Raw genomic sequence first — 25160 nt, 5'->3', positions numbered from 1 at the left:
CTACTGGTCCGGGACTACTGTACTTATTGTACCTTTTTTTTTTAAATCTTGCACTGTTGGTATTTATTATTATTTATTGTTTTATATAGCTCAATTATATTCCATAACGCTGTACAATGTATTTATATGTACTAATAAAAAGAAATAGAGAAAGGTTGTCCAGATTTTGGTCATATTTTTTAATTATATTTAAGGTTTTTCCTTAGAAAACCTCAATGTTTGAACACTTGCAGATGTCCCCAGATGAGTCACCTGTATTCAAGCAGGGATATCAAAATAAGACAAGAAAGTAGTGAATTGGGGGCTCAATATCTTCATAAAGCTTAGAGAATACAGCTATGGATTGAGCAACTGAGAATTGTTCATGTGACTTATACCCTGAAACTGATAATGTTTTCAAAACCCCAAACTTAATAGATCAAACCCTAAAATTCCCCAGCTAGGAAGATCCAGCTTCTCGTCGCTGCTATAAGTACCATAACAGGGTAGAGTGTAAGCTTTCAAGGTAATTTTGGTATTTCAATAAATAATCATTTTCTTTACAAATCATACTTTCTTTATTGTTACAATGTGTCCCATAAAGAGTTACACTTACGTCTTTATTATGAACATTCTCTATTCTTTTTCCATAAGCATCCTGTGTTAAAGGGGAAGTCTTACCCAAATTTAAAATCAAGCTCTGAATCTATCCCATTCTTTGTTGTTTTTTTCCCCTTTCACTGTTATTCTAAAAATCTCCCGCATTCCACCCTCCAGCTCCAACTGAATGTTCCAGGACCCCTGACCCAGCATTGTGATTCCGCAGTAATGACAGGAAGTTGGATAAGTGTGAGTGCTTGTAAAACTCCACCCATCTTGAGTGCAACTTCCTGTAATAAAGGGCCATTGATTGTACATCTGGACTCGGAAAGGGCGCTGCACTTTCAAACAAAATCTCGTAGTTCCATAATGGTCTCTTTTACCAGAGATTTTTTTTCAACCATAACATCTCAATCAGAGGTAGTCTGGGTTAGGAATGCAATTTCATAATTGCACTGTACCTTTAATTCTATATTTTTGAGCAGGTCAAGGGAACATCTGGCTCTCATGGAAAAAACTACAACTCCCATAATGCCCAGCAAATTGTCATTGGGCACATTGAGAGTTACAGGTATTTCAATGGGACATGTTTTGGCATTCGCGCTGCTACAAAACATAGGCCGAAACAGCTGAAAAATAGAGAATCAAGTCAACGAAAGGACCAATGAATTTAATATGTACATATTTTTTATAGTTTAAACTTCACATTATTTATTACATAATAGACTATTTACAATAAATATAATATGTTCCTGTGCTATATAGCATAAAATCATAAAATAATACAATCTTTCATAAAGCTGAAGCAGTCGCTCTATAACGTATATGTCCATCGGGGTGGTAGATTGCTTTATACCAATTACTCCGCATATTGAAATCAGACAGGGCTTGATACTGTTCTGTAATAAATCATACTACAGACCTTCTCTGTATAACACTGAGTTCCCAGCTAACCACAAACTATTTGTTTTATGTTAGAGGGTCTGAAGGGAGTCCTCAAACAACCCTGTTCGAGATCCAAAACTGGTCAGAGACAAATCTTTGAGCACAGGTAAAACTATTTGACATTAGTCGGCAGATCGGCGATTCTCTCTCACCAAAGTCCAAGCAATGATCATTGGAAATCCTCCCGATGGGTTTATAGTGAGTGCTGAACCTTATGTGACTTGTGGGTTAAATATTGCTACATTCCTTACCCCCACTAAAACAAATGAGAGTTTTGGCAGCTTCATAGAAATATGGGTCCAGTCCTTTGAAATGTATCTACAAACTGGAAGCCAAGCATTCAATATGCTATTGTAAGCCAGCAATAAGAATTATTCATATGCAGGAGAACTCTATTGTTGTATCAGCTGAATGGTTCCAGGGTATGATTTACCCCTTACACTACCCTTGTACAGGGATGAGAAACATCTGCCACTGCTTATTGGTCGATTACAACTCCCATGATGTCCATCCAAGTTGTGGATTACTTTTGCCCTTCACAAATCCATAAGTGCTCTTGGTTTGCCACCAGTACTTCTTTATGTTTTGTACCTGTGAGGGGTGTCAGATAACTCAATAGCCTTGGAAAAGAAGAGGGACCACCTGTGAAAGAAACCTAAAGGGGTAGTGCAAAAGTTACCTACCTGGAACGGGGATCTTGGTCACCTCTGGACTTCCTACAATGTAGCCCATAAACATGAGGTTTTAGTGTTTCTAGAAGCTGTGTCCGCTGGTTTCTGATCTCACATTGATACAAGATCTGGGTCCTTAGCCGATAGCAGCCTTCAATAAAATAATCCTGTCTACATACAGACACAATCACCCACCCACCCCAACTTTACACAATCACTATATACATACTATGCGCACCATACATACAATCTATCAACAGTCATAATACAATGAAAAAATATTTCTGTGCAGCCACATTACGCAGCTATAAACAAATATTGTGATTAGTGGTAGTAGGGTAATATATTACCTTATATATTCAAATTCTTATATCTATGACTTCTGGCTGTGCCTAATACATCTGAGGTTCAAGAGCCAGTGTCCCATTTATTAGCATCATGTCTACCTTGGAGGATGAATCCAGGACGATGCGCGCATTCGTGGTTAATGGTCACTTATTCTTTGCATAAATTTAACACAGAAATGGATATTGCAGTATTGGTCCCAGAAAGCATAGCTGAAAATGGTTGTGATATCTTTTGGTGGAACACCATTCACAGCATAAGATGTACTGTCACATAAGCTTATGACCTGTCTTACCTAAAAGTTACCTGTGAGGTCTCAAAAGCTTATGTGACTTCTTATTCTGCGAATGCTAATCCATTTACAAACCTCTCTTGTTCTATATACAGTTCTCCTCTTCTGTGAGATGTCTACTCTCTATAATTTCTGTCCACAGATAATGCAAGGTAATAAGGGTAATAAGAAAATAATTCTGTTTCATTAAATGAGTTGTGTTTTTGTGTCTGCCTTATAATACGATTTTTTGTTTCTTTTCACAGGATTTTAACCAACAACAAGATTACAGTCTTGAGGAATGGATCGTTTTATGGACTGCATGACCTTGAGAAATTGTAAGTAGGCTTTCCAAATGTGTGAGCACCCTTGAAATATAGGTACTTGCGTGTTCTTTAGATGACCCTATTCACGTCCCACGTGGCTAATGCACAAATATATGAATACGTGCCCCTTGGTTAATCTGGCTAGTGATGAGAGTTCTTACAGGCCACCTCACCATTTGACCTATGTATTATGGAGGTCCAGCTCACCCCTTCTTGAAGGGTACGCTTACTAGATTTGTCCTTTCATATTGCATAATGGTTTTATTGAATTAAAATGAAGAGCCCTCCTACAAAAGTCTACTTTTGTGATTAAATTCCTTTGTCCTAAGGTGAAGAATTAGCATCGGAAAACTACTGGCTGTTGGGAGCCTTTAATTTTGTATGATTGAGCCTCTATGTGGCTGCTGGCAACCAACTCCTTAGACGCTCCATTTTATACATCAAACAGAATTACCCTCCACCCCCTGATCCTACAGCTGGAACCTATAACAGATCTCTCTCTCTGGTCTACAGGACAACATAAGCCTTCAGCTTCTCCCAGATTTTGTGTAGCTACCTCTAACCCACAACTTTGCAATAAATCATAGCCTTATTACCAGAGGCCTGGCTATAAAGATTCCAATTGCTACAGATAAGAGGGCTCTGTTCTGGGGTCCTGGCTTTCTGTCCTGTGTATTTGGCTTAGTGGCAGGCAATTAACCCTTTGTATGCTGTGAGCAATGGTGCTATGCGTGCTTGAACTGGCATTTTTACTGCTTGTAGCACATGTAGTTGTTGGATAGTTCCAGTGACAGCAGTTCTGTTACTATCCTTCACCGAGTTGCTATAAGGAAGACCTCCAAAGCGTCATACTCAAAACTGGAAGCAGAAGTCAAGGAATCTGAGCAGATGTTAGGTCCCGACTATCGGGCATTCGGCACATATGGAAAGTGAACATGTAATTTCCTCCCCAAACTGTGTGCAGAAATGTACATACCATTTAATGCATGCTAGGCTCTGACGTTTGAACCATAAACGATAATGAGAAAAATGCTATTTTATACACAGCTGGACACCTGGTGCTCCGAGGATAAAGATGATCAGCTTAAGATACATAGTAGCATTGAAACTGATGGCAGATAACAAGCACTTTTTGCCATCTAGTCTGCATTTTTTCCTGACAAAAAACCCCAAACCATGTTAGGTCCTTAGCCATTAATTCAAGGCAGAGTTACGCATCTCAGTGAAGAGTAGTAGATAAGTAGATCATTCCTCCAGCTGAAAAAAATAGAGGTGAAGTCATTTAATGAGGTGGAATAAGATGCTTTTGAAGTATCATTGGAGGTTATAGCCATGCAATGTGGTCTTAGCACCAAGCCCACTTGGCTACTGTTCCCTCAAACAGCTGTCAGAAAAAGCCAAAAAGACGTAATGGTTTCAAAGGCACAATAAATATTGGGAATATGGATGAATGCCTGACCACTCCAGTAAGTACTAGGTTCCTGATTACTGTTTTCGGAGTATTTTTCCTAGAAAAGTCAGCAATTCTTTTGCAATCGTATTTTCATCCATGAGGGATAATACCCCTTCAATAGAATGACATAGACATTCCGTATATATATGTTAATCAGGACTGCATTAGGCATATACCCTTTTCACATTCAGGATTTAGTTTTTTAAACTTCTTAGTGATTATTGATAAAGAACAGCAAACATGGTTCCAACAGAAGTTTGGTAAATTAAATAGGCTTGTTTATATATATATATATATATATATATATATATATATATATATATATATATATATATATACTGTTTAAAATGAAGCTAAGAGAAGATGTGTTACCCCAGTTAGGTGGGCACAAAGTAATTTCCTATATCACACCTTTATTGAGTGTGATTGATACATACCTATATATATATATATATATATATATATATATATATATATATATATATATATATATATATATATATATATATATATGAGAAACCAGAGGATACATCCGTTAAACTGAATACCAGTCCATCAAATAAGACATTGCAATAGTTTATAATATTTCATTTATTTGCAGACACACAAATACAGAGCCGCCATAAAGGGCTTGAGTGTCCCTGTGGCATCTTAGTTTATTATGGGTGTTATGCTGGATACATTGTGTTAGTTGAAGGGACATTCCATTAAAATCAAAGCAATGATTTCCATTACATGTTATGTTAGAACGTATTAATACATTGTAACATTGCCATGATAAAAGGGAGGAATCTTGTCTGGCATGTCAAATCTCTGTAACATACTGCTGTATTAGTTTCTTTTAGGCTACATTCTTGTCTCATGGTTATTTTATAATTCCCACGCTTGTTGTCATCAAATCATCCTAGAGGAGCGAAATATAATAATTTCTTATAAAATTGCATTAAACCGGCAGTGGTAAAAAAGCATTCTGCCTAACAATTAATAATTCTTGGATGAAATCAGAGACTTATTTTGGTAATTTAAGCATTCATAACCCCCCCCCCCCTAAAGGAAACCTGGGGCAACCTCCATACAATTCTAAGGTACTCGAAGTTACTTGGTAACTGCGTCAGCACAAAGCTTTCTAGTTTTGCCCCCTGTTGGTACTTTTATTTATTGCTCTTCTATGATGTCAGAACTTAGCACCCTAAGCTACCCTTGCATACTAGTGGGGAGCAGGAGAAGAGGTCTGTACTGATATCTCTGATTACCCCTAGCAGGGCCGGCCCTACAATGGAGCCGACTGGGGCACTTTGCCGCCCCAAGCGGTTTTTTTTTTGAAGCGGAGAAGAGAGAGAGAGGCACCGAGTGGTTTTCGCTTACCCGCTCGGCGCCCCTCTCTCTCTCCTCTGCGGCGAGTTTCCCTGTTCGGTCTCGGTGCCGGCTTGTAATGCAGAGCGCCGGAAGTGACGTGAATTTCCGGCGCTCAGCATTACAAGCCGGCACCGTGGCAGCACAGGGAGACTCGCCGCAGGACTGTTTAAGGGTAAGTACCGGTGGGGGGGGTAGATAATGCCGCCATTTTAAACTTCGCCCCAGGCGGCGTTAAGTCTTCGGCCGGCCCTGACCCCTAGGTCAGCCGGGCACAGGACTGGGACTCTGGGCGTTTGGGCCCTGGTCACTGATGCTCCCCTATTCTTAGCATTTATTTTCCACCTGGAAAGAATAGAGCAGGCTCATGAAAATATTAGGATGGTACATGTAAATAAGATGGACTTTTCATCATGGGAGATTACTGGTTTTTGGTGCGGAAATATAAGCTAAAATCAGCCCTCACATTAACATATAAACCCTTTGTTGGGAGAGATTAGACTTCCATAACTGTGTGGAGTCTTATAAGTATATTTCTGCATGATGAATGCAGTCCTAGGTTAAAGAGAAACCAATGATAGACAATGTGCCTTGGTAAGTATGTTGTGTCTTCTATGAAATGTTGTGCTGTCGTCTTTGTGGAAGAGAGAGGGGACATTGTGAAAGTAACGTGCCAGGTGGCTACCACCTGTTTTTTGCCTTCTGTACAGATCATATGTTATTAACAGCATCAGGCATGGGTGAAGTGAGTGGTAAGACCTGCATTTAGAGCCGTGAAACCTCAATAGGTGAACGAGGCCAAACAAGCTTCTGCTGCAGCAGACATCAACAAGTCCTCTGCATGCTACTGTATCCTCTAAAACACAGCACGCCGCCAGCCTGATGGTATGGAAACTGCCTGGGAATCATCCCACATAATTCAGCATCATTAAAACTAATTGTGGAAGGAGATCCTGCGCGTTAGGCTCTCATTTAGAGGGATTTTATTTGGGTCTGCTCTTGTGGTGAAGGACACCTAGAGATGAGGGGTCAGGAGCATGGACGTGCTAAGTGGTTACCCAGGGGTCCTAAGTGGTTTTCATTGGAACAATTAAAGGAACAGTTATATTTTATGACAGTTTGCTTATGCTACACATATCATTCTACCCCATCCTCTTGCTCTGCAGAGGGTTTCTGTAGGCTACCATGTCATGGTACCATTAAGGTTCAATTCCAATCCCTACCACAATGTGTTTGTCTTTTTTCCAACTATAATAAGTGTAGGATGTAGAATAGTATACTCCTATGTAGACTAGTATGTTCTCATATACTCATTTATGTTGGGGAGGGTGCCTTCCCCATTTATGTATTCTGTTTATGTTCTGTCCTGGAACATTGAACATGTCAAATAAACTGACAGACGTCTCAACAAAGAATGTATTTTCAAGACCTTCTACTTATGGATTAACTAAAGTAGAAAAAATTAATTAAATTACTTAATTTTAGAAGAAGTTGCAGCTCCAGATCTGCAGTGGGACTCCTCCATAGTCTGACATTTCACTCCACTGATCTTTTGTGTATGCGCCACTTGCTGAGTATATCACGTCTACTGGATCCCCCCATGCATTTGCAAGGGGGCCATGACAGAAATTTTCAACTATTTGAACTATTATATGCATTAAAGTGCAAATGATGGCTGGAGGGTCCAATTTATTTTAACAAACACCTTGTGTGTAGTTGGTAATAAAATATAACTGATGCCATTAATAGCAGATTAAGGACAGTTTTAAAAGGCTAGCTGTTGCCCCAAGAAACCTTTCAGGCCCCCTGTGACTAGCAAAGGGCCACATGGGTGCCTTGGGGTCCCTTATACTTCTATAACCAGAATGTTTTTTTAAGTTAATTTAAAATTGTACTGTTTTAAAATTGCCGAGACATACCGAGACCGTTAACCTTTTTAGGGTCAGGCCAGAAAAGTGTATTGTATGTACTTATATGTTTAACCATTCCACGGCCACATGGAGGACGTTTGCCGTGCAATGTGCTGCGGGTCATAATAATGTATTAGTCATGAGACTGGCAGCCGCAGAATGAACATGCCTGTTACATATAAACAGGGGTGCTGAGAGTCATTTACATGAGCCCGAGATAAGGAGCGCCCATATCAGCGGGACCGCAGGATGGAGTGTTGATGGGATGAAGGGAGGGGGTGCAGATCGGTGCCAGCAGCGGAGGAAGCAGAATTACAAACAAGGCATGGAGAGGAGAAGAGCGGATCACTTAATCAGAGATGTGAATACTTGGAAAGTCTGAGCACTCTAATGGTTCTGGAGAGGAAGTGACATAATGAGGAATACATCCCAGCACTTCACTCCATATCCTCCCTCGGCCCCTAGGTCACAGCCTGTTTACACTGCACTGCGTGGTTTGACTTTGTTACTGGATGAGGGGAGGAATAATGAATATGATACGCTCTCTGTATAACTCTTACTAGCAAAACTGGATTCGCAGGGAATGGGTTTGAAAAAGTCCCACTTTTTTGCAACCGGCAATAATAATAATCAGTCATAGAGGTATCCATTACCCTTCTTTTAATTATGCACCTTTACTGAGAGGGTGATAGATACATGAAGCATCCTCCCAGCTGAAGTGGTAGAGTGAATTTAAAAATTCCCGGGAGAGGCATAAAGCCATCCTGAATCTAAGACAAGACCCAGGACCGATGGACTCTTTACAGCAGGAAATCTCAGCAGACTAGATGGGCTGATTTTTGTTTTTAAACCTGCCCATCGTTTGGGAGTCTTGTTTCTGATCAGCAATGTTAACTTGCAGCCGACACAGAGCTTTACACAGACATTCTTGCTACCCCAGAAAGGGTTAAATTAAAGAATCCTCACTGATTACCATGAATGAATCTCAGATGCTGCAGATCTACATGATTAATAGAGAACAATGGGTGATTTTGTTCAGTAACAGCATTCCGTCCAAGTGTCCCTGTTTTAGAAAGACAGTCCCTCTTTTAGGCCCTGATCCCCAAGTCCCTCTTTCATTGCGTGTTTTTTTTTTTCTTTTCTGTGTATGAGTGCATGACACTGTTCCACAGCCTTAGAAGTCAAGTTAATTTAAAGGAAAAACATAAGAAATTGTATTATGAAAGTAATAAGATATATTATTCTTCTAAATGCCTTATTGGTTACAGAAGTATTAATAAATCACAAAGTTGCATAAAAGCCTGGGTACTAATCTAGTGAGTGAATGGCCCCTTTAAATGTCCATTTGAGAAGACGGACTCTAGTCTTATTTATGTAAAGGGTTAACTGTAGTCCACGCTGTGGGAAGTGTTTATGTTACACACCCTGGGCTACATAGTGAGCTGAATACTTGTGTTTAGTGCGGGCTTAAATATTTACCCAAAATGTCCATGGGTGATGGGTGGAGGGGATTAGCAACATAAAAGAGAAGAAGGAGAAGTGGGGAAAGTGTCCCAGCAACCAGCGAGGGGTCAGTGGAGCACTGATGGATAATCGTTCAACTGCTATGAATGTTAAGAAAAAAATTATGGATATACTTTAACCAGAACGGCAGTTAAAGGAACACACGTGCTTCCCTTCCAGTTGCATCCAGAATATTTTTTTAGGAAATGTGTATCGTACCTAGCGACGCATGTACAAAAGACACATAATAAGAGGATACTGGATATGGGTAATATTTGGCATTTAATTACGGTAAAGTGAAGCCAATATGTTAAACAAATGAGTAACAACTGCAATTACATGGATATAGTGTCTCGCCAGCGCTATCTTTAACACGGGGCAAAAGAAACACTTGCCCTTTTGCCCAGGCGTCTCTTAGGGGGCCATGCCAACTTTCCCTTGAGCCACCTAAACAGCCACCGTAGTAGTGAGGATGCATTGCGCAGATGAGAAGAGAAACCATTATATAAGTTATGGTGAGTAAAGGTGATGGAAACCCTTCCACTTAAATTTAAGGGGTAGTAGAAGTATTATTACACACTCATCCACAGACACCAGACAAGCCAGAAGGCTTGTTTTTCCCCTCAGAAATCTCATGGTGCTGCCACAACCACAAGGGATTCTGGGTAGGCGCATGCAAATAAGGTTAACAATTATGATGAGAAGAGAAAATCCGTGGGGAAAAATCTAAGGCAAAACAATACAATTAATTACTAGCAGCATGGAACGCTGCCGAATTTGTTACTTGTCACTGTAAAAAATTACTTTAGTTACCTAATGTGTAATGTGCAGCTCAGTTTTGGGTGAAAAATCTAGAGAATAGTTGTGAATAAAGCAGAATGTATCCAAGGAATGGTAAGAGCATTCATAAAGAAATGTTTGAATTTCAGTTTTGCAAATAATGAACGTAGTTATAAGATTATAAGGAAAAAATCGCCACTACGCAGAGCAGGTAACGAGGAATAGTTGGGAAACTCTGACTGGAGGTGGAGGGACTGAGATAGTGGATCTCCCTGTCCTTATGGTTTGATGATCGGTATATCCGCAGCAGGTGAGTTTATGTTGTAGGAGCTCTCCTTTCAGCACCAGCCTGATTTACCTGCCTTGTTGAGCCGCACACTCTATGACAGGGACGAATATCATCCCTGGGGGATTTCACTCAATACATTTACGTTCCGTTGTGCAGAGCTGAATCCCCTTTAACTTTGCTGGAACGCTCAAGTGGAAACTCACCTGATATTGTGAGATTACCCAGGGGCTGAAGGAAGCTGTCCACCCGCTTTCCCTTGACCTTGACAGATTGCCAGGGGTTGAGGGATTCTACGGAATTATTATTATTATTATTATACGAGTATTTTGTATCGTTTTATTTCTAATGTCTACCTAGAACAGGAGTGATCCCTGTCTGTGGATATTGGTTCCTATTAGGAAATGAGATTAACCACAGACTCTCGAGCTTCTCAGATACTACGTTCATTATCCTTGGACTGTCGGAGGCCCTGTGCAAAACTTTTCTTAAATATCATGTGAGTATATTGGCCTGTACTATAGAATTAAGATGTAAAACCCCTACTCCTGATCTCATGATGAAATGTGCTTCCAGGAGTCTTAATGAAAACAGTACTTCAACTTCTAACGCACCAGCGTTTTTTTTTCTTCTTTTAGAAAAAATATTTTTAAAGCATAAAAAGAAAAAAGAAACAGTAAAGCTGTCCCGTGGAGTTTAGGGCCATTGAGATTGGATGAGATCTTATGTATTTTAGATAGAACGGCATGATGTAAAAGCTCCCAGCTCTTTTTAATGGAAACATATGGTGAGAAGTGATCCCTTGTATTAATTTTCATGGATTAACTACTGATACATTTTTTATTGGGCCACATACAGACTTATATATAAGCCCATGGTGATTTCTGATGAGAATACATATACATATAATGGCAAAATGCAGATATATTAATAAATAACTCCTTTTAACGGAAAGTTGTGCATCCCAATGCCTTAGTAGAGGTTATTTCTATACCAATGGCTCATGCTAACATATTGCCTCATCTGAATAAATAAATGAGTATTAAACTTTCCTGGTTAATGTGTTTCAGATCTGCAGAATAGTTCATAATACAATCAGCCAGGAGCAAGAAGGTTAAGATTAGGAAGCGGGGAGAGAGAGGCTGCGTGTTGGACACTGCTAGACCAATGTAGATCTGAAGCCGATCTCTAGTTTCTTGTTCTTCCTGAATGTTCTGTTTTTTTTGGAAAGTGGATGTATAACTCCTGCCAGATACATCTATTTCATCAACTGTTCTGACCGCAGCTACAGTACAGCGGGATGTGCACATGTGAGTGCGGAAGCAAAACCAATGGCCGTTATTCTATATCTGACTGTCTATATTTGAGATGCCTGGATTTAAGTTATAGAAAGTGAGTCAAACCCCCAACTACATTACGAGACATTTATTTCCATAAAGTGTGCAATGTCTCCCATCAGCCCCCTGTTTTGGAGTTATGTAGTGGCCGGAAACACATTTCATGAAATGAACGTTGGCCAGCGCTGTCCTAATGACATGGTCTCCTCGAGACTTGGATACATTTTTATTGTGTTCATGACACCCATTGTGGCCTTTTGTGAAGTTATAAATTAAAAAAAAATACTTCCATGGGCCCAAATGCTTTAATTCACTTATTTCACTTCATTTATAGGGCAGCAGAACCCATTTACCAATTTCAAGCTGCTTGTTATATGTGTCGGTCTAGTTGCCAGATGAGTCTGTATGCCAGGTCATTGGATTACTCCTATGGTCGAGTCTGTCCTATTTCGATTAATGGGTTTCTGGGTCAGCTGGCCTCCTCGCAAGATGATGAATTGATTTTGTTGAGTTAGTGTTTTCTCAACTTTTTTCAACTGCCAAGTCATCTCAAGACAAGTTTCTATGCCTCTCATAGGAATTCACTACACGTCTGCAGTCAATTTGATAGCCAAGTTCACTTTAGTGAATAGATGAGTTCCTTAACTTTGGCCAGCACAGTAAAGTTGGCTTCAGCAACTCAGCTGTCAATTTGACACAACAAACCATTGTGAATAGGCGCGTGTAGGTCCTATGAACATTAACCAACCTTGTCCAAGGGATAGTTGAGGTTCATAGGGGCTGCAGTTTAACAACACCTGAAAGACATACTGAATATAAAAGTAGCAGCTTGATAAACGTCCCAGGGGCTCATGTGATGCCTTGTTGCACACCATATTTAGAAATAGACCCTAAGCCAAGTGGCTTGTAACCCAGTCATCACAGCGCTTCAGTAGTCCTGGTTTTCTGAATCTCCCAATTGGAACCGAATGGGGTAATTATACTAAATCCTGTTCTGTTAGTGTTACCTGAGGACCAGGTTGGGAACTGTCGGCCGAAGGTCCCCTCGCTGTGAGATATTACCGAATGGCCTTGAGATCAGGTTCACCAGGAATACTGATTGAACCGGTTTTCTTTTGCCACCTTTCTTTTCTAAATCTAATCAAACAACTTTCACAAAGTTGTATCAATGAGCACCAACGACACCAATGTACCAGCCGTGACATTTGTTCAGAAATCTGCCTTGCCTCTTAGACTTTTAATCAACATATGCTTGCTACATAAATAACCTAGAGCATGAAAGCCTGTATTAAGTGCAGGCTACAAATCTTATTATCCACATCGAGGGTAATTATTTAATTATTTAAAGGTGATGCTATTGGATAACCCCAATTGGACAGTTCACATTATTCAATGTAATTAATTACATGAAGTTGTACATATAAGAAAAGATTTATTGCAGTTCTATGTTTCTTATTGCCTCTCTGCAGGCTGTCGTATGTCTTTGCATGTATTGTTAGATGTGTACAATGTACGGGCAGGGTAGAGTTAACATGTTGGGGGTTTTGTGGGACACATGCAGATGGAACCTCTTCTCTGGTCTTGGGAAACGCCTGGGCCTGTTTTGCTTGGAAGGCTTTGGGTACAAATCCAGCAATGAGGTCAGCGTGACATACAGACCAAAAACATTTTCCTATCATGAATCTTTGTCCCCCTCCGTGCTGAGCCGTCCCACCCAGTTAGTGCAAAGTCAGCCTCTGGCTCCGAAGTTTCATCCTCTGGAGCTAGGAGGTGATATCCTGCATCCAAATCTGTGCTTCACGGAGACCAGACAAACAAGTTCCAATCGAGCGTCGACTCAATATTACATACTTTGTTCATTGAAGAGGAATATATTCACTAAACCCCTAGTAGGTTCAAGTGGACCTCAGCGGTACTGTAGCTAAGAACTATTAGTTCAGTTATTCAAGGATCTTTCTTAGGGCCGAGTTCCCCATTGCTTAGTAGCGTAACTAAGGCTAAATAGATGAGTACCGATAAGGACACGATAGTATATTGTCCATTAATGTTTAAAATTGTAGCCCCAAACACAAGTCCATTTAGTGCTATTGGTTGAAAATTGTGCCATTGATTAGTCAAAAGGTTAAAGGAATGGATAGGGAAAGTTGAACTATCCAAAGGAATATGTACCGCTTCAGTTTTATAGACTACAACTCTGGTCATGCTTAGCCATTGAAGTTGTATATTTCCCTGCTTAAATACTCCTAATTGTGTTCTTGGTTCTTTACGTTGTGATATGCTACTCTTGAAAGGGTTAATTAAAAGAGGAAGATACCATTTTTAGACAGAAGCTTCTATTTTCCTCAACCTCATGGACTATGGAAAGTGGCTTTTGTTTCTCGGTAACAATGTACAATATGCTTTTTGTGGTGCTGGAAGCTTGCTGGCCACGCTAAATCAATGAGGGCCTGTATTATTTACTGACACACAGGGCATCTCCCCCTTTGATTTCTGTTTGGCTTTGTCCTCGTGGTTGTCATTTTTGACCCCATAAACTTTATAGTGCCTGAGAATCTGTTTTCTGACCCATTGTATTTATTCGACACTCAATTCTCTCACAGCAGGCAATGCCCTAAAGTATTTGACAACATGGATGGCCGTTTAACCCATAACGCCCTGTTATTGTAAATCTCAGGATCTGGAATGGTGATCTTAGGTTCCGTGGTTAGATTCTCGGGGTCATAAAGTTCCGATTCCAATTACCGTGTTTTATTTCTGCTGTCCAGAAAATACTTGGTTTCACAATATGCTACGGCTTCGGGTGGAAGAATACTGGCCACGAGGTTGTTTTGTTTTTTTTATGTTTTCTTAAACCAATTCAAATGCTTTAACAGGCACTGCTTCCTTATATTTCATATTTAATTACATTGCGGCATAAATAATAAAAAAATAAAAACATAACGTTATGGATGCCAAGATGTGTGTGGCTGCTCATGTCTGTTCTAATTCAGGTAAAGGGGGCCCCCTGGACCTATAGGAAAGGGGGATCATGACTGCTGGCCCATGCATGGTGGTTAGTAAGCTTCTTTTCATTGGTGGGTAGCTGCAACAATGTTGCAGCTATCAGGGTTTATAGGAAGGTGAAGAGGTGACTCTTACCTCTTTTTCCTGTACCAACAGCAGTTTCCAGACGTTCCCCTCCCGCCCGCCCCCTTTTTTGGTCGTGTATAATTTTGTTGTATTGTGTATATTGTTTTGTTTTTTCTTTCCTGTTTGTTCTCTTCATTGTCACAGCAGCGGTCTGGGTCCCCTGGCCAACGCGGTAATTTCAGGCAACCTGGATCATTTGCCCATAGCGGGCTTGGGGAGGCGTGTCCTGCGGGCCGCTCATGGCACCCGCAGGGCTGGGACTCTTGGTACAATCGGTGGTAATTTAACTGCCTGTTGGGCCTAGCGCTCAGCAGCTGGAAGGTTGTTTTCAGATGTGTAATGTTTGGTTTCCGCTGGCCTGGGGAATGGTTTAATAAAGCTGTGGCCCAATGCCCTATCCCACTCAATGGTGTCTAGTGTCTTTATTTCTGGGGTTTGGGTGGGGTATTTGGTTCTTCTTGTTTGTTCACCTTGCTATGGGTTTAAGCAGTCAAAGATACGGGCCACTTGCCTAATTGCAATGGTTGCCATAGTGTTCTTCATTAAGAATATAATAAATTATATCATTTTCTCATGGTATAGGATGTTTGTCATGTGTGTTGCATGTGTTTTTGTTGTCCCTCAGTACTAATGTGTGTTTGATAGCAAGCCCAGATGTGCCTCACTTGCTAACATTACTGGAAATTTTACATTGTCCTGGGGTCGGGGACTGCGGTAAATGTATAGAACAATTTTAGCCAACCTAGGACAAAGTTGTTTGATGTCTAAATGGATGGTGTATATTCACAGAAGATATTCAACCCTTTTGGCAAACCTGGTTCAAAAATATATATGTAAACCCATATTTTAGATAATACAATAGTCCAAGGCACTGGTAACGGACTAGGGATTAATACCCTGCCAGTGGCCGAAAAACATGACTGCTTGCTGGATGCTATACTCTTGCAGCATGTGGGTTAACATGAGATCAGCTGGGCCAGTGGCAATAAAGTTATGGGGAGGCGTCATCAGGCACCAGTCATACCTGGGAACTTCTGGGCTCCGGCTACCCGGAGACTTCCCTAGTGGGATGCGGCCAGGACTGCCCACCGACATCAGCGGGCGGTCTTGTGACGTTGGTGGGAGTTGCCAATGATGTCAGTAGGAGTTCCTGCTGACACCGGGGGCGTTCCCGCTGATGTTGATGGGCGTTCCCTTTGATGTTGGGGGCGGTCCCACTGATGTTGGGGGCGGTCCCACCAATGTTGGGGCGGTCCCCCTGAAGGCAGCAGGAAACACCCCCTTTTAAAAGGGAAATGGGTGGGGAGTGGGGCGTGTCAAGACCCCGCTCCTGCGACCCGGAGGAGAGTTCCCAGGTATGGCACCGGTGCACGGGGCATTTTGCTCTGGTTTGCCGGATGGCCAGTCCTGGCTTGGTGGTAACAGTTATTGCACAGTAACTGACACACAGGTTTTGTATTACAGCTAGAGGCTATTTTTTTACCATCTAGATTGTACGTTTCTGTAAGTCAGATTTTTATCTTATATACTACTTGTTATGTTCTGTCTACCGATTGTACAGCGCTACAGAATATGATGGTGCTATATAAAACATTTAATAATAATAATCTCTTGATGTAGGGGTTAGTGGTTAAAGTTTTATTGATTAATTGCGTTTATTTGGATTACTCCCTGATATAGCCAGATACCGTAGATTGTAAGCCTATATAGTAGGGTCCACCTTACCTTTCGATCAAGTCCAAAATGTTATGCGATGCACTACTTGCGATATCATCTATACCATGTGTACAGCGGCACAGAATATGAGTGCGCCATATAAATCAATAAATAATATCAGCTTTTGTTATGTATTAAAAGCCATCCTAGTGCAAAGTGGTAATGGTAGTGCAGTCACCATAGCAGCCAATAGACTGCAGATTTCACCGCTTTGTAACATAACAGCTCTTATAACGTGTCTTGAGATTTTGAAATTACTTTTTATTTAGAATGAAATATAATGGTCAGAAATAGGTATACCCTCATTGGGCCCATAAAGGTTACTATACAGTATTATGAGATATTGTGTCCTGCAAAATGTATTGTATTATTGTTATTTATTGTTTTATATAGCGCCATCCTATTCCACAGCGCTGTACAATGGGTACCGTAGAGCTTGTGGTTGCTCAGCCAGTGACTTGCAGACAGGGCCGGCCTTAGGGGTGTGCGACCTGTGCGACTGCACAGGGCGCCATGGTTGCAGGGGCGCCTGACCGGGACTTAGATTAAAGCATCGTTTTTGTTTTTTTTAAACTTTATTTAACATCATTCATGTTAAATAAAGTTTAAAAAAACAAAAACGATGCTTTAATCTAAGTCCCGGTCAGGGGCGCCGAGCGGTTGCTCGTGAAGTTCTCAGCAACCACACAGCGCCCCTTACTCTCCGTGACTCCATCACGGTGCCGGCATCTCGACTATTCCGGCGCTCAACATGAAATGCCGGCAGAGCGAGAAGACGGATGCCTCTCGCTCTCACCGCAGGACTCCGGCAACAAGGTAAGTGGGGGGGTGGTGTAGTTTGAAGAGGGGGGGTGTAGTTTGAAGAGGGGGGGTGTAGTTTGAAGGGGCAGAGGGGGGGTGTAGTTTGAAGGGGCAGAGGGGGGGTGTAGTTTGAAGGGGAAGAGGGGGGGGGTAGTTTGAAGGGGCAGAGGGGGGGTGTAGTTTGAAGGGGCAGAGGGGGGGTGTAGTTTGAAGGGGCAGAGGGGGGGTGTAGTTTGAAGGGGCAGAGGGGGGTGTAGTTTGAAGGGGCAGAGGGAGGGGTGTAGTTTGAAGGGGCAGAGGGGGGGTGTAGTTTGAAGGGGCAGAGGGAGGGGGGTGTAGTTTGAAGGGGCAGAGGGGGGGTGTAGTTTGAATGGGCAGAGGGGGGGTGTAGTTTGAAGGGACAGAGGGGGGGTGTAGTTTGAAGGGGCAGAGGGGGGGTAGTTTGAATGGGCAGGGGGGGTAGTTTGAAGGGGCAGAGGGGAGAGGTAGTTTGAAGTGGTAGAGGGGAGGGGTAGTTTGAAGGGGCAGAGAGAGGGGGGGTGTTTGAAGGGGCAGAGAGGGCAGGTAGTTTGAAGGGGCAGAGAGGGGGGGGCGCCAGAGGAGTAGTCCGCACAGGGCGCCACAACGCCTAAGGCCGGCTCTGCTTGCAGACATTTACAAATGAACACATGTGGTGATATTCACAGGATCCATACTAGCACCGAACAGGTTAAGCAGCTGATGCGCTGACCCCAGACTGTGATTTTATTTTATCTCTCCCAAAGAGGCAAGAAGTCACCGCTGAAATATTCTCTCTCCTGCAAGCCATGCGCATGATTGATTCCCTCTGTTTATTGGTCCAACTGATATTCCAGCTTTTAACTGCGGCCAGAAGAAAGGAACATCTTTTTTTATTATTAAACGCAGAAAAATGGACTATTGCTATTTTAGCAAGAGCGGCGGTGGGGGAGAGGGGGTCCGCAGAGAGCAGGTCAGGTTTTATTAAACACAGCACTTACATAGTAACATAGTTCATAAGGTTGAAAAAAGACCAAAGTCCATCAAGTTCAACCTATATACATATTGTGTCCCTACTGTGTTGATCCAGAGGAAGGCAAAAAACCCTTATGAAGCAGATGCCAATTGCCCCATACCAGGGGGAAAATTCCTTCCCGACTCCAAATATGGCAATCAGAATAAATCCCTGGATCAACGTTCTGTCCCTATTAATCTAATATCCATAACTTGTAATATTATTGCTTTCAAGAAACACGTCCAGGCTCCTTTTGAACTCTTTTATTGAGTTTACCATCACCACTTCCTCTGGCAGAGAGTTCCATAATCTCACCGCTCTTACTGTAAAGAACCCCCGTCTGTGCTGGTGTAGAAACCTTCTTTCCTCCAGCCGTAGAGGATGTCCCCTTGTTATAGATACAGTCCTGGGTATAAATAGGTCCTGGGAGTGATCTCTGTACTGTCCCCTTATATATTTATACATAGTTATTAAGTCCCCCCTAAGCCGTCTTTTTTCCAAACTAAATAACCCCAATTCTGATAATCTTTCTGGGTACTGTAGTCCTCCCATTCCCCTTATTACTCTGGTTGCCCGTCTTTGAACCCTCTCCAGCTCCACTATATCTTTCTTGTACACTGGTGCCCAGTACTGTACACAGTATTCCATGTGTGGTCTGACTAGTGACTTGTACAGGGGTAGAATTATTTCCTTGTCGTGGGCATCTATGCCCCTTTTGATGCACCCCATGATTTTATTTGCCTTAGCAGCAGCTGCCTGACACTGGTCGCTACAGGTAAATTTACTGTTAACTAAAACTCCTAAGTCCTTTTCCATGTCAGTCGTCCCCAGTGTTTTCCCATTTAATACATATTCCCAGCCTGGATTTTTCTTCCCCATGTGCATAACCTTACATTTATCTGTGTTGAACCTCATCTGCCACATCCCAGCCCAAGCCTCCAACCTATGCAGATCCATTTGTAATCGTGCGCTGTCCTCTATCGTGTTAACCACGTTACAGAGCTTAGTATCGTCTGCAAAGATTGATACTTTACTATGCAATCCCTCTACAAGGTCATTAATAAATATATTAAAAAGAATAGGACCCAAAACTGACCCCTGTGGTACCCCACTAGCAACAGTCACCCACTCAGAGTATGTACCATTAATAACCACCCTCTGTTTCCTATCACTGAGCCAGTTACTTACCCACATACACACATTCTCCCCCAGCCCAAGCATTCTCATTTTATGTACGAGCCTTTTATGTGGCACCGTATCAAATGCTTTGGAAAAATCAAGATATACGACATCCAGCGATTCACCCCGATCCAGTCTTGAGCTCACCTCCTCATAAAAGCTGATCAGGTTAGTTTGACAGGACCGATCCCTTGTAAACCCATGCTGATATGGAGTCATACACTTATTTTCATTGAGATACTCCAAAATAGCATCTCTTAGGAAACCCTCAAACAGTTTACACACAACAGAAGTTAAACTAACAGGCCTATAATTCCCCGGGTCACTTTTTGTCCCCTTTTTGAATATTGGCACAACATTTGCTATGCGCCAGTCCTGGGGAACAGACCCTGTCACTATAGAGTCCTTGAATATTAGAAATAGGGGTCTGTCTATTACATTACTTAACTCCCTTAGAACGCGGGGGTGAATGCCATCTGGACCTGGTGATTTGTCTATTTTGATTTTTTTTAGGCGGCACTGCACTTCTTCCTGGGTTAGACAGGCGACATGTACTGGGGCATTTATCTCATCCTGCTGTATATTACCTGGCATTTCATTTTCCTCTGTGAATACAGCAGAGAAGAATATATTTAATAGATTAGCTTTTTCCTGATCCCCGTCTATAACTTCTCCCTCATTACTTTTTAAGGGGCCAACGCTTTCATTGTTAACCTTTTTACCATTTATATAGTTAAAGAACATTTTGGGGTTTGTTTTACTCTCTTTGGCAATGAGTCTTTCTGTCTCCAATTTTGCTGCTTTTATCTGATTTTTACATATTTTATTTTTTTCCCGATAGCTTTTTAGTGCTTCCTCACTGCCTTCCTGTTTTAGTAGCTTAAATGCCTTTTTTTTGCCATTTATTGCCCCCTTTACATTTTTATTTATCCACATTGGTTTTCTCTTGTTCCTGACTCTTTTATTCCCATACGGTATGTACCTTTCACAGTGAGAATTTAAGATATTCTTAAAAATCTCCCATTGAGCGTCTGTACTCTTGTTTTTGAGGACATTTTCCCAATTTACAGTGTTAAGGGCTTCTCTTAGTTGATCAAACTTTGCCCTCCTAAAGTGCATAGTTCTTGTGGCTCCTCTAAGAGTTCCCTTATTGAAGGACAAGTTATAATGCATCATATTGTGATCACTATTTCCTAGATGTCCCCTGACCTGCACATTAGTTACTCTGTCAGGTCTGTTGGTTAATATTAAGTCCAGTAGGGCGCCCCCTCTGGTCGGGTCCTGTACCATTTGGGACAGATAATTATCCTTACTTATAGTCAGAAACCGGTTTCCTTTATGAGATTCACAGGTCTCGGTTTTCCAGTTTATGTCGGGATAGTTAAAGTCCCCCATAATAACCACCTCATTGTGATTAGCTGCCTTGTTTATTTGCTTTAATAATTGATCTTCTGCTGCTTCCATTATATTTGGCGGCTTATAGCAAACCCCGATCAGTATTTTATTATTTTTCTTTCCATATATTTCTACCCATAATGACTCCACATTATCATTTCCCTCACATATATTCTCCCGCAGTGTGGCCTTTAGGCTGGACTTTACATAAAGGCAAACTCCTCCCCCTTTTCGTTTTTTCCGATCCTTCCTGAATAGACTATACCCCTGTATGTTAACCGCCCAGTCATAGCTATCATCCAACCATGTCTCTGTTATACCCACTATGTCATAATTTTCTTCAGACATTATTAACTCCAGTTCGTCAGTTTTATTGGTCAGACTTCTGGCATTAGTAAGCATACAATTTAGAGGTGTATGGTTTTTTTCCCTATGAAGCCTATCCCTATTAACTATTCTAACCCCTCCCTCTGCTCCACCCCCAGGTACATTTATAAGCCCCAGCTCTCTATCTACACTATCTTCCCCTTCTATATTGTAGTTTCCCTCCCCCCCTTTCCCTAGTTTAAACACTCCTCCACCCTTCTGACCATCTTCTCCCCAAGCACAGCTGCACCCTCCCCATTGAGGTGCAGCCCGTCCCTACCGTAGAGCCTGTATCCGACAGAGAAGTCGGCCCAGTTCTCCATGAACCCAAACCCCTCCTTCCTACACCAGCTTCTGAGCCACTTGTTTAGCTCCCTAATCTCCCGCTGCCTCTCTGGTGTGGCACGTGGTACAGGTAATATTTCAGAAAATACTACCTTGGAGGTCCTTGCCTTAAGCTTGCTACCTAAGTCCCTGAAATCATTTTTAAGGACACTCCGCCTCCCTCTCACTTTGTCATTGGTGCCAATGTGCACCATGACTGCTGGGTCTTCTCCAGCCCCTCCCAGTAATCTGTCAACCCGATCCGCGATGTGCCGAACTCGAGCGCCAGGCAGACAACACACTGTTCGGCGATCCCGGTCTTTGTGACAGATCGCCCTGTCTGTCCCCCTAATAATTGAGTCCCCCACTACCAGCACCTGTCTGGCCTGCCCTGCGCTCCTCCTTCCCTCCTTACTGGAGCAGACACCCCTCTGGTGGTCAGAGGCAGTGACTTGCTGCAGTACTGCTAACTCTGAACTAACATCCCCCTCATCTGCCAACCGGGCAAACTTGTTGGGGTGTGCTAGATCAGGACTAGCCTCCCTGGCGCTTTTCCCCCTACCCCGCCTTCTAACTGTAACCCAGCTAGCTGCCTGACTGTCCTGTACCTCCATCCCACTATCCTCCCCCACCTCTACCTGCGAGAGAGCTTGCTCAGTGAGCAGCAGACTCCTCTCCAAGTTGTCAATAGATCTCAGTGTTGCCAGTTGCTCCTCTAGACTCAGGATTTGTGCTTCCAAATGAGCAACCCGCACACATCTCGCACAGCAATATGCACCCTCGAAGCGCTGCTCAAGGATTGCATACATTGAGCAAGATGTACACCTGACCGCATTGTCAAACATGGAGGACATCTTGGCAATGGGGATAGCTCCAATAACTGGCAAAAACAGACAGTAAGGCGCAAAATATATATAAATATATTATATGCAATCACAAGGATTTATACTTCACCCTCCTTCTTGCTTTTTAACTCCTTTTTGCTTTTTAACTCCTTCTTTGCTTGTAACTCCTCACTTAGAGATGTCACTTAGAAGATTCGCCCCAGCTCAGGATTCGCTTGTGTGTCCAAGCTAAATGCAACTGCAAAAGCCAAGCAGAACTCACAGAGAAGGTTACTTAATTAGCAACACACCTGAAATAGCCCTTACCCTTTTTTTTTTTTGCTTTTTTCAACAAAACTTTACACTGAACACAACACAAACAAACACAGTGCTCCCCCTTGCAATAGTAATGAATATACTCTCCTTCTTTGCTTGTAACTCCTCACTTAGAGATGTCACTTAGGAGATTCGCCCCAGCTCAGGATTCGCTTGTGTGTCCAAGCTAAATGCAACTGCAAAAGCCAAGCAGAACTCACATTTACCTTTACTATGTTTAGCCTTTAACTCAGATGGTAAGAATCAAAAATACAGAATTTAAAAATGTGGTTTCTGAGATTGATTACAATGATACAAATAGGGGGCGGTATTTTTTAGACGTTTCTGTTACTCTCTAGTACTATGGGGGGTCGGGGGACTTTCTTCTATCCCACCAGGGTTTCTTTTAGAAAATAAGGTGCTGCTGATATAGACAAGTTTGGCAGAGGTGATGTATTTGTATAGATTTATATTTATATTTATATTTATATATATAATTAAGCTTGGGAGCAGGGCTCTCTCCACCTAATGTATCGGTTTGTCTTAGTCTGTCAATTCTCGTCATACTCCTTGAATATATGTATCGTATTAAGTGCTGCGTAGATTGTTGGCGCTACATAAATAAAAGAAAATTATATATATATATATATATATATATATATATATATAACAAAAAAGACAGAAAATTAAAAAAAACTGAATTGTTGCATCTACACACTTTCCAAAAGATGCTGCTCAGAACACTCAGAAGAACACGGAGGAATGTATAAACTTGAAACATCTGAGGTTATATAGTTATATCAGGCAATATCATACTTGCCAACGTAAAAGGGCCAAAAAAGGGCACTTTTGATTTAGGGGGTATGGTTCATGGCACGTTAGGGGGCAGCATTTTACTGAAGTTTTTTATAATGCTCTCCAGTCAACATACAGTATGTTGAAAAAGACTGTATAGCAAACCCAGAAGCCGAGCACAGAAAGGTCCCAGGAAATGTGTAAGTGCTGCCCTATCTTCCTGATGCTATGGGCACTCTAGTGGTTATATGTGGAACAGCAATTAAAACTCACATTTAACATAGTAGCCTAAAATGTTCAACTCTGGGCATCACTAGGACACCGTTGCCCCTGCCCCACCTGGTATAAAATCGGGCACTGCTGGAGTAAATGTAGATCTCTGGAGGTCATGTCTAGTTTTTATTTCTCCTATATTACAAATGAACCGGATCAACCAGCTGTTGTGTTAAGTGTCTCCGCATTAAAGTTCCAGTAATCCAGTCTAAAACGTTATGGTTCTAGAGCTGAACTGTCTTATTTTATCTGTTTGTGTGCATGATTTTTTATACTGTGTTCTATAATGCCCTTATTAGACTAAGCTTTGATTTCACCATCTACCTAATGATCAGATGTCGATCTCTCTTGTAGTATTTATAAAGATCTTAGCTCCTACAGTATCAGTTATAATGTATGTTATTATTTTCACTCTTCCTTTCAGGGATTTAAAGAACAATCTGATCAGTAAGATAGAGCCTGGAGCCTTCTTGGGACTGTCCGAGTTAAAGCGTCTGTAAGTATAGAGCAGCTCCCAGCAACCATTGGCTTCTCGCCTCTTAAACCGTTGCTTTAGTTAAAAGTTACATTGAGAATTTTCGCAGTCGGGTTCAAGTTAAGAACTCTGCAAGAAGTGACTACGCTGAATCAGAATGGTTAATGTAACTTAAAAGAAAATCTTGCTTATAAGACGGGAAGATCCCCAGTGACATTACAGAGTAAATAGAAATACCTTTAATGCCCCATGGTTAAAAATGCTTTTTAGGACAAGGTTCACAGTTAGAGCGCAGCGGAAGGATCGGGGTCGGATAATAAGCAAAATGGGAGAAAAAGACATGAGCGGATTGACTATTACTAAGCAACTTCCCTTTTTAGCTGGGGCATACCTGGGAACTGAGACTCTTGAAAAATCTGCTCTTTAATTGACTGTCGTGAAGATTCTATGTAGTGACTCTCCAAAAGTGTTATCCAAATGACTCTAACAGCGGTCCACATGGAAAGCTTGACTTATTATTTAATTGAATCACTTGTACTAAAATCTAAAATGGGAGTCTTGTATATGATCACAAAATAGGAAGGAGTCAGTTCTTGGAAACCTTGAGATTGGGGGGGGGGCCTCCATATTGGCCATGTTTTCCAGGGCACATAGAATATTCTCATATTGCTGAGAGGTTAAATGCGGCTCTCCAGGGTGTGAGATCTTTAACTGATTCCCTTCCACGAGTTTATACATCACACATACTACAGGGGGGAGTGCTTCACCTGTGCAGCTGTATGTGAAGATGGCCGATG

General features: G+C 41.8%; 1 protein-coding gene across 1 annotated transcript in view; it reads left to right on the top strand.

Moving 5' to 3' along the window:
• Positions 1-25160, top strand: part of LOC149300129 (adhesion G protein-coupled receptor A2-like) — an 88236-nt gene that overhangs the window by 39370 nt on the left and 23706 nt on the right. Inside the window, exons 2-3 of the mRNA XM_089485640.1 lie at positions 3078-3149; positions 24313-24384. The gene's annotated coding sequence lies outside the window, so the exon portion shown is untranslated. The remainder of the gene's footprint in view (positions 1-3077; positions 3150-24312; positions 24385-25160) is intronic.

The sequence above is a fragment of the Sceloporus occidentalis genome, unplaced genomic scaffold, assembly GCF_023333645.1.
Source record: "Sceloporus occidentalis isolate IW3139 unplaced genomic scaffold, rSceOcc1.0.p SCAF_26, whole genome shotgun sequence".
NCBI lineage: Eukaryota > Metazoa > Chordata > Lepidosauria > Squamata > Phrynosomatidae > Sceloporus > Sceloporus occidentalis.
This window is presented reverse-complemented; position numbering and strand designations above follow the sequence as displayed.